Raw genomic sequence first — 10,878 nt, forward strand, 5'->3', positions numbered from 1 at the left:
CCAGTGCTAATCCTCAGTGCTTCTATATTTCTCTGGTCAGGTCCAGTCCTCACTCTATCTACTCCAAACCATCACCAATTTTTCCAGGTCACTGCCTCAACAGACTTCTGACCAAGATAATAGGAGCTGGGCTTTTTGTCCATAGGATTAAAATCATTCCTCTGCTACTTGTCCCTCTCTAGGCGTTGACCTCTTTTTACTCCCTCTTCTCCAAGAAAGACCCTCAGGAAAGCTTTAGACCTGGACCAATATGCATTCGCCAAGTGTGGTAAAGTCTTTGATTGAATTATGTTTTCCATAGCTTGGGTTTAGGGGATATAAGGCTATCCTTGTATCTATCACTGTCCTACTCTCTACAGCTATTCTTCCAAACCTCTGCTTTCTCCACCTGCCCAAACCCCATTAATGCCCCCTCACCCTTAGCAACATCATCATCTGTGCCCTACTATTGTAAAGTAAAAATCAGAATGTGGTCACTTTGTTCTCAAATAAGCAGTTAAACAAGTTCCAACCCCATCCCACATAGATAGGAAACTCAGTACCCTTCGCCATGTCTCTGAAGGGATTCGGGGGACTAGAACTTTCATCTTCATGCACCAGAATCTCATTTACTGCTGCCAAATTCCCACTCACTGAGTAGCTTTTGATCTGTTACTTTTCTCTGTCCTACATTGATCTTAATTTCTTCATAACCAGATCATTGTGCATACTAGATGTCTGTGAGGTAGGGGGTAAAGATGAGCAGTTCAGATTATGTCACAGCCCAATGAGGAAGGACAATTTAAAGTGACTCTGGTACATCCCTGTATGCCAAAAGGGATGTATGCCTTGGTCCTCACCCCTTCCCGCCAGTGAGGACTTTTCATAGTGGCCCCTCCTCTTGGACACTAGCTTCCTCCATTGTTCCCTCTTTCAAATTCCTCCTTGGAACTCCCCAGATTCCTCACCTCTTCTACCCCTAAGGCTTTGCTATTTCTTTTTCCCCAACAAATGTTTTATTATCCTCAGGCAAAAAGGCTTTGTTGTTGGGGCAGGTGAGATCAGTTGCTTACCTAACTGCCATGTCTGCTTTCTTCACTGCCAATAGGACCCTACTTTTTGAGGCTGAATATTGAATGTCCTGTCCACTTCTTATGCAAAGCCATTTATGTGGCCTTCTGCCTTCTGCTCCAGTATTCCCCAAGAGCTATCTTGGCACAACCAAAGAAGCCAATTAAGTTATTCTAAAAAATTTCTTCCCAAGATGATCTCTCCCCTGGCCCTAAAGCTAACTTCCACATCTGTCTCTCCCACATTGAAGTTAGGGTCCTGTTGTATAATGGCCCTTCTCAACTTTCTATCATGACCCCACACCTCTACCTGTTCTTTGTTTCATCATCCACCCACTTCTCTTGACCTAGAGGGAGAAGTGGTCCCCAACCTGGCTAATCTACCAGACTCCATCCTCTTTCTCTGCCTTGACCCTCAGTCCCCAGTTAGTCCTGCTCTGTCTCCACAAAGTCATTTTTTTCAGGCATCCATCCCTGTCTGGACTGGGTGTCCCTCCTCTCCTCCTGAGTGCTCTGCCCTTATCTTCAAACAGCACTATTGTGATTGGTCTGCTCCTCTCCTAGACTGGAGACTCTGTGAGGACAAGGCCTGTGTGTTCATTCATTCAGTTAATATGTGTGAAGTTTCTGCTCTATGTTAGATGCTGTTCTAGGGACATGGTCCCTACAGTGAGCAGAGCAAAGATCCTGCTCTCATAGACATTCATTCTAGTGAGGGGAACTAAAACACATAGCAAATAAATACATGACAGGTGGTAATAAGTGCTGTGAAACAAAATAAAGCAGGATGAGGATACAAAGAGTGAGAAGAAGGGACTGCCTTTTTAAGGACATGGTCAGGGAAAGCATCTCTGAGGATGTGACATTTGGTTGAGTTCTGAGTGAAAAGAACTAGTCAGTGGGAGAAGAGCTTTCTGGACAGAGGCAAGAAAATGTTCAAAATCCCCAAGAATGAGCTTGCCCCAAAGCCAGTGCAAGGAACAGGGGACACATCATAGGAGATTTTATGAATATATCTGTATCTCACACCTGCAGTGGAATGGCTTCTCTCACATGCTTCATAAACACTTTTTTGAGTGAATGAATGATTGCTTAGAAACATGCTGAGGCTTACTGTGTATGTCTCCTACTTTCAGGGGTCCTTGCCCAGGGAAACTAAGGGTTCCCACCCATCTAACAGGTTGCACGCTCACAAAGCCTAAATTTACCTTCTGACAAGTGTCCCCTATAGGGTAAACCTTTGGCTTACATGATAATTTGTCCTTAATGGAGCTCCTTTTATGTTAATGAGCAGACTTCCTGCCCCCACTCCCCAGGCCCAAAAAAGTTTCCCAAGATGACTGATGACCGTTCCCTTCTCAGGGCCCTGACAGGAAGTAGGACTTGCAATGCACATTGGTGACCAGGGGAGATATCCTGCAACCTAAACTCCCCCACTTCCTGGTTCTGGCAAATCGCTTTATTTCTGTGAACAAGAAACCCCCATTGCCTGGTCCATCTCATGACCTGATTTGACCCAACTTGGGCCTCAGAAATTAGTTTCTATAGCAGTTAGAGACTGAATGTCAATACACATAACTCTAAACCCAAATACCAGTGGCTTAAGAAGTGGGTGTTTTTTTCTCTCATGTCACAAGTCCGGAGTCCAGTAGTCAGTGGCTGGTGCAGAAGCCTTAGCTGTCATCAGGGACCCCAAGATGGGATACTCACTCCTGTGCTTGTAACAGGACTGCTAGTGCTCCTGTGATCATCTCTGCATTCCCAATCGGAAGAAAGAAAGGGATAATGGGCAAATGGGCTTTCCAAAGCCCAGAAAACCTACCCAGGGACTATGTCACATAACCATTCCAATCTGCAAGGGAGGCAGGGAAATGTTTTTCGGTTGTGTACATTGCCCCTCTGGGAAAATTGAGGTCCCATTGGTAAGACTAGGGGAGAATAAATCTTGGATAGACGACAAAGAGTCTCTCTCAGAATCAACCCTCTTGAGCTACCCATCATCCATGAATATCCTTTTTCATATTCATATTCATGCCCACTAAGAGTGATGCTTTCTTTCTGTTATGTCTAAATGTGGTCCCTGTAGCCCAAAGGTCTAAAAACTAAAAGTCAAAGATTCTACCTCAGCATCCCCCATATGCAATGACAGAAAAGGAAGATAACTGTCTTTAAAACTCCCATTAAGGAAAGAGAATGATGGGAAACTCATTGCAGTCATTGGTCCATAACAATTCTGGAATATTCTAAACAGAACACAGAATAAGCATGGACTGTTGGTCTTGGCCATGGACTGTATTCCTGGCCAGTTGCTTCACCCACTGGGAGAATTTCTCTTAAGCATTTTCCTCACTGTTTCCCCTCTAGGAGGTTTTTCTTCATCCATTACTCCCCTTGCTCCATCTCAGAATGGTCTTTGGAAGAATGACTTTCCTTAGAAATTCACAGCTTTTAAAGCTCACTTCCTATTTGCTTTGGTTTGGAGGTGCAGGAATCATTTTTGTTTAAGAATCTTGGGATGTTGCAGGTCAGGTTAGGCTTTTGATGGTAATATTGTTCTCTCAAAACTTAACTGACTTTGGTTCTAATTGGCTCCAGCCAATTCCATATGCAAACAACCACACAGAACCAAAGATCCTATCTAGACTTAATTTTTAGGGCTGCTTGCCTTTTTCTGTTGGCTTCTATGTAATCCCTTAGCCCATAAAATATGACTACTGACCTGAGGTAACTTCTAACAATAAGCTTCAATCAGAAGGTTTAATCCTAATTTTATTAGGAGATCAATACTTTTGCCTGATGGGATAGCAGTCCAGTCTTATCTTACTGTGGCTGTCATTCTCAAGTCATTATTTATAAATTGTTTAGTTTGAAGTATAGAAAGAGTTGGGTTTTTTGATCCTGTAAGACTCCAAATTACAGTGATCTCTTTGGACACCCATGTGGATAGCAGGCCAAAAGGTGGAAGCAACCCAATGTCCATCAGTGGATGAATGGACAAACAAAATATAGTCTATCCATACAATGGAATATTATCCTGCCTTAAAAAGGAAGGAAATTCTGACACAAGCTACAACATGGATGAACTCTGAGGACATTATTCTAATGAAATAAACTCATCACAAAAGGACAAGTGATTCTAATAATATGAGGTGCCTAGAGTAGTCAAATTCATAGACAATTAAGATAGTGGTTGTCAGGAGCTTTGGGGAGAAGAGAATGGGGAGCTATTGTTTGCTGGGTACAGAGTTTCCGTTTGGGAAGATGAAAAAGTTCTGGAGATGGATGGTGCTGATGGCTGCATGACAATCTGGGTGTACTTAATGTCACTGAACTGTATACTTGAAAATTATTAAAATGGTAAATCTTATGTGCATTTGCCATAATTTTTAAAAAATCATCTTTAATAAATTATAAGCAAAAAAATTGTAATGTTCTCAGCATAGATTGTAGACTGTAGGTGAAGGGTATATCTCTAAGATGTATTTTCATCCATCTCTGCTTGCAGACTTCCCTACTCCAGTCTGAATTTCTCTCTCTTTCTCTCTGTATTTTGCTGTCAGAAGTCTGTTTTTTTCTTACCATATTCCCTGATGCTACAGCTTTGTTTGGCATATGACATACATTCCAAGGTACAGTAGGTGACAGTTTAAAATGTCTTCAAATGCATCATGAGGTTACTAGTTTTTATTCTGTAATATCTGATATATTAATATCTCTCTACCTACTTTCTTCATTCAGTTACTTTCAAATATTAGGTTGTCAGTCCCACTCCTGGTACCTGTCTGCCTCAGGTAGGAATTGGTAGAATTGTGTGGTAGAAGCCACCAAATTATGGCGGTTTAAACAGAAATGGGCTTGTTTTCGTTGTCTAACGAACAGTCTAGAAGTAGGGAACTGATGATGTTGGTTTGGTGTGTAAAGGTTAAGACCTCTCTGATTTGAATAGCCTTTTTCTTAGGGTCCAAGATGCTTCTGAGATCTCAGCCATGTCATCTATCTTCTTGGCAGGAAGAGCAAATGATAAAGAGAGACAAAATGTGTGTTCCAGAAGTGCCTGGGTGGCTCAGTCAGTTAAGTGTCCGACTCCTGATTTCAGCTCAGATCATGATCTCACAGTTCATAAGTTCAAGCCCTGCACTGGGCTCTGTGCTGACAGCATGGAGCCTGCTTGAGATTCTCTCTCTCTCATTCTCTGCATTTTTTCTCTCTCTTCTTTCTCTCTCAAAATAAGTAAATGAATTTACAAAATGTGTGTGTCAGGTGGATATGCTCCTCTTAAAACACTTCCCTGATATACCAGCTAGGAACTGCTACTTATATTTTATTGGGGACAAACTTTATCAAACAGCCAGCCCTCTCCAAACACGAGAATTCTGTTAGTAATGCAAAGGAGGAAGGTAAATGTTGGAGAACAACGAGAATTCTCTGTATCTCTACTGACGAAATTCAAGTTCTCTTGAAACCACAAGCCAGCATCTCATAGCCAATCTGTCAACTGTCCTATTAGACTGCTTTCACCTTACTTTGGTCATTCTTAGTAGGTAGAATAAAGTTTTTAGAAAATTTTATTTTTATGTATTTTCTTTCAATGTACCTATGCTATATATATGTAAATAAAAGTTATGTGTGCCATGTAAGTTCCTTTAGGGAACCAGTCAAGATTCTACAGAAAAACAGAACCAAGAGGAGAGATAGATAGATGATGATTTTAGATAGATAGTTGATAAATGATGGTGATAGATAGTAGATTTATAGATTGATAAATTGATAAATGATTGACGGATGATGGTAGATGATAGATAGATAGATAGATAGATAGATAAATATTAAGAAATTTATTTTAAGAAATTGGCTTATATGATTATGGTATGTTAGTATATTAGTCCAAAATCTATAGGACAGGATGGCATTCTAGAAACTTAGGTAGGAGTTGGTGCTGCAGTCTTAAAGCAAAATTTCTTCTTTTTCAGGAAGTTTCAGTTTTTTTCTTGAGACCTTCAGTTGATTAGAAGAGGTCCAGCAACAATATCAAGAGTAGTCACCTTTACCTAAAGTCAACTAATTACAGCTGTCAATCACACTTGGAAAATACCTTAGCAACACCTAGATTAGTGTTTGATTAAATAATTGGGTACTATAGTCCTGTCAAGTTGGCACATAAAACTGACCATCATAGACAGGTAACACAACGTAGATGAAATGGCACTATTATTGGGTCAGAGCCTTGGGTTCCAGTCTGAACTCTGATATCTAGTGATGTTCCCTTTGCTCTGGGCCTCATTCCATTAACTGGAAATTTAAGGGCATGGACAAGAATACCTTTGTGTTCCCTTCCAGATGTAATATTTTTAAATATTAAATATTTTAAATATTCTGATTTTAATTTAAATATTAAATATTTTAATTTTAATATTTGATATGTTAAAATATGACTTTACTGTGTATTTTTTTGTACTTCTAGGATCCACAGTAATGTCTTAGTATGATGATGAAGGTGATAAAAACAATGTTGATCAACATTATAGAATATGAAGATTCCTCCCCCCAAAATTAAAAATAGAACTACCATGTATGATCCAGAAATTTCACTTCTGGGTATGTACCCAAAATAAATAAAACAGGATATCAAAGAGATATCTGCCCCTCCATGTTTATTGCAGCATTATTCACAATAACCAAGATATAGAAACAACCTAAGTGTCTACTGATGAGTGAATGGATAAAGAACACACAATGTGTGTGTGTGTGTGTGTGTGTGTGTGTGTGTGTAATGAAATATTATTCAGCCATAAGAAAGAAGGAAATCCTGCTGTTTGTGACAACATGGATAAAACTGGAAGGTATTATGCTAAGTGAAAAAAGCCAGACACAGAAAGACAGTTATTGCCTGGTCTCACTATATGTGAAATCTAAAAAAAAAAAAAAAAAAAAAAAAAAAAAAAAAAGTCAAACTCATAGAAACAGAGAGTTTAGGGGCGCCTGGGTGGCGCAGTCGGTTAAGCGTCCGACTTCAGCCAGGTCACGATCTCGCGATCCGTGAGTTCGAGCCCGGCGTCAGGCTCTGGGCTGATGGCTCGGAGCCTGGAGCCTGTTTCCGATTCTGTGTCTCCCTCTCTCTCTGCCCCTCCCCCGTTCATGCTCTGTCTCTCTCTGTCCCAAAAATACATAAAAAACGTTGAAAAAAAAAAAAAAGAAACAGAGAGTTTAAAAGTGGTTGCTGGGGCTGGGGTTGAGGAAACAGAAATAGGGAGAAATTGGTAAAAGGGCACAAACTTCCAGTTATACGATGAATAAGGTCTGAGGATCTAATGTTGTAACATGGTAACTACTACAAAAAAAGTTGGTGATAAAGGATGAAAAGAAAAAGTAATGCCCAGATCTGCCCTGAATCACTCAAACATAGCCAAAATCTCCAGGTTATAGTGTATATCATAGCCTTCTGAAGGAAGCAGTTATGTAAACTCTACTTGAACACTAACTGGAGTCTGTGAACCTAAACATCCAGGTCTTATCTAGAAAATTACTGAATCCAGCAATCTGCAATGGCTGTTAGTATGGCCAACTGTTAAGGTCAGGGTTTCAACACTAGTTTTGTGATCCTGTACAAGATATTTAATCTCTCTAAGCCTCAGTTTCCTCATATGTGAAATGAGAATGACCATTATTATATCTATCCTATGGAATTATTGCAAGGATTAAAAAGAGATAGTTAAAGCTCCTGGAATATAACTCTATTTACTAACTGAAAGTACTCTTCAGCATTCCTTGGTAAGTACATGAAATTGTTTTGTTTTTTTGTTGTTTTTATGACCAAACAGGCCTGTAAGATAGATGAGCTGAGATACACACATTCATTCCACAAACAGTAAATAGGAAAAGGCACATCAAGTACCATTAAGTTCAAGAGTGCTGGACTCTGTGGCTTTTGTATGGATCTCATGGGAGATCTGAGGAAAGTCCATGTTTAACTAAAGAACATTGGGTGTGGCCAAAATGAGCCACGTTCATAGGTAGGTCCATAACCTGTTTCTCTCCTGTCAATATCACCTCATGATGCTTTCAATTATTCAACTAACAAACACTTACTGAGTACTAGCCACATCCAGGCCCTACACAAGGCATCAGGGCCCCAAAGAGGAAGAAGGCATTGTCCATGTCTTTGTGGGACATGCAAGCTATAGGGAGAGGCCCTCAATAAACAGGTGAAATGTCCTGTCATTATGATAAAGATAGTCACATTCATTCAACAAGCCTACTATGGCTTGGAGAACAGGGAATAAAATAGTCATCAATAAAATGAAATACTCTCATGACTTACAATCTAGGGGGAAACAGTCATTAAAACAAATCATTCAAATGGTTAAGTGAACACTTACAATGTGCAAAGTGCTGCTGGTGATGCATTTAGTGCCATAGACCATGTCACAAGGGCTCAGGAAAGCTTTCTCCGGTCAAGAGATGATTAAGCTGAGACATGAGGAACCAGAATGGTGGAGGCAGAATGAGGGAGGAGAGAGTGTTCTAGGAGAGAAGACAGTGTATGCAAAGTTCTGGAGGGAGGACAGAGGAGGACTGGAAAAGTGTGGATGGGTAAGGCCCGGAGGCAGTGGGTATAGCCACCAGGATGGACTGGACAAGAAAGAAGAATCCAGATCATTACAGTGCCTTTTAAGCCTCATGAAGTCTTTGGGGCTTACTCTGTGAGCAACAATTGTATTGCAAGTTTGAAGCAAGAAACTGACATAGTTCAACTTTATGTGTGTTATATATTTGTGTGTAGCCAAGGGAAGATACAATTTACATAAAATAAAATTCAGAGATCTTAAGTGAGGATACATGCTGGAGTAACCAACCCTCAAAACAAGATGCAGGACATTATGATCACTTTAGCAAGTTCCCTCTTGCCAACGTCCATCCCATAATCAGACTTGTTTTGTATGTTTATTTACTCTGGCAATAGTGTAGAGAATGGGTGATGGGGGTGGGGGCAAAAACTGATGAGGGATATACTTGGGTAGTAGCAATGGGGATTGAAGCGAAGGAACTCAATAAATAGAAGAAAACGTTGGTAGATGTTTGGGAATGTCTGGGAAGGAACAGGGGAGGGGCAGTCAGGAATGACCCACAAGTTGCTGGCTGGAGTAGTTGGAGGGACGCCTAACCACCCTGGGGAAGAAGGATCTGGAAGACTTTCCAGAAGAGCTAATGTGCAGGCTGAGTTTTGCAAAATCAATGAGAGCCAGGTGAGGGGAGTGAAAAGTGCATTTTAGGAAGGGGGTGGCAAAGGACAATCTCAGGGAAGATCCTGGGAACGAATACAGATGGTAGCACCTGGATCTAGCCTCACCTTAAATATACCCTAAGACATTTTACTTCTGGTCAACAATAAAATCTCACTTGGTCTAAGCTAGTTTGAGCTTCTGATGTAACAGAGACTTGTGGCTATGAGGAGAAAATTGAGAGGGATGGAAAAGGAGATGAGAGCAGCCTCTAGGTCCAGGGTGTTGAGCCCCAGATCAATGCCACTTAGGAGAGAAGTCAAGAAAGAACACCTGAGTTTCCAGGCACAGTGACTGACCTGTAGGACCTACCCCAGGACTGTGGGCAAGGACAGCTCCCACCCAGTGGGTCTAGACTCGGAGACTCACCCCCTCAAACCACTGTGTCAGGATCCACTCCCCCTGGCAAAACACCCCATGAAAATCCTGAGCCCCCAAGGACCCCAAAAACCTAGCAAAACTCCCCAGTCATCCATTGTATGGGAGAAGACTGAGCACTTTAACATTCCCCAGGCTGGGGGTAGAGGTGAGAGGACACATCCATTGCATAAATTTGGAAATCATTTGCAATGGATGGACATTGAAGTCATGTGGCTAGAAAAAAAAAATCCCTCAAGAATATGTGACCTGTGACCATTGAGGACATTATGCTGAGTGAAAGAAACCAATCACGAAAGGGCAAATACCGTATGATTCTGCTTATATGAGATGTCTAACATATTCACCCTCATAAAGCCAGCATGTAGAACAGTGATTGCCAGCGACTGGAAGAAAAGGAACACAGAGAGGTGCTCATCAATGGGCATAATGTTTCAGTTACATGGGATGGATAGGTTCTAGAGACTTGCTGGACGATGGATTGCCTGTAGTTAACAAGACTGTGCTGTGCACCTAAAAATGTATTGAAGGTAGATCTCATGTTAAGTGTTACCATAATAGAGCTTTTAAAAAGAACATGTAGTTTAAAAAGAGAAGAGGGTAAGGATCGAACAATGGATGACACCAACATGTCAGGGACAAATAGAGGAAGAGAAGTCTTCACAGAAGGCAGAGAGTGAATGCATGGAGAGAGAGGTCATTCAGGAGAAAGCAGCTTGTGAGAAACCAAGAAACATCAGCCAAGGATGACAAGGATGGAAAGGGATCCATAATGCAGCAACCACATGTTGCAAAATGACACCCTCTGTGAGATTAACAAGAGTGTGAAGGTTGCCAGAAAGAGAATGGGTAAGTTGGAATGAGGAGCCCGAGGCCCTCGTGGGAAGGAAGGGCACCCCCTCCCCATTCCTTTAACCCTAGTAATTTGCAGGAGTGGAACAAAGTGCCGTAACCAAGCTTTTCCTCATGGCGGGAAAGACAGCAAGGGGCCCTGAAGTAATATGACCATGAGGGTAACGAACGTGGTACAGAACAGAACTAGCTTGATGGAGTCACTGGGCTGATGGTAATAATACTTTGAATAGTTGAAGTGGTAGATGCTAGACGCTTGGGCTCTCTTACTTCTTCCCTGACTCAGGGAAAAGCTATAACCTGGGAGCTGTCACTCCTGG

The sequence above is a fragment of the Neofelis nebulosa genome, chromosome 3, assembly GCF_028018385.1.
Source record: "Neofelis nebulosa isolate mNeoNeb1 chromosome 3, mNeoNeb1.pri, whole genome shotgun sequence".
Classification (NCBI taxonomy): domain Eukaryota; kingdom Metazoa; phylum Chordata; class Mammalia; order Carnivora; family Felidae; genus Neofelis; species Neofelis nebulosa.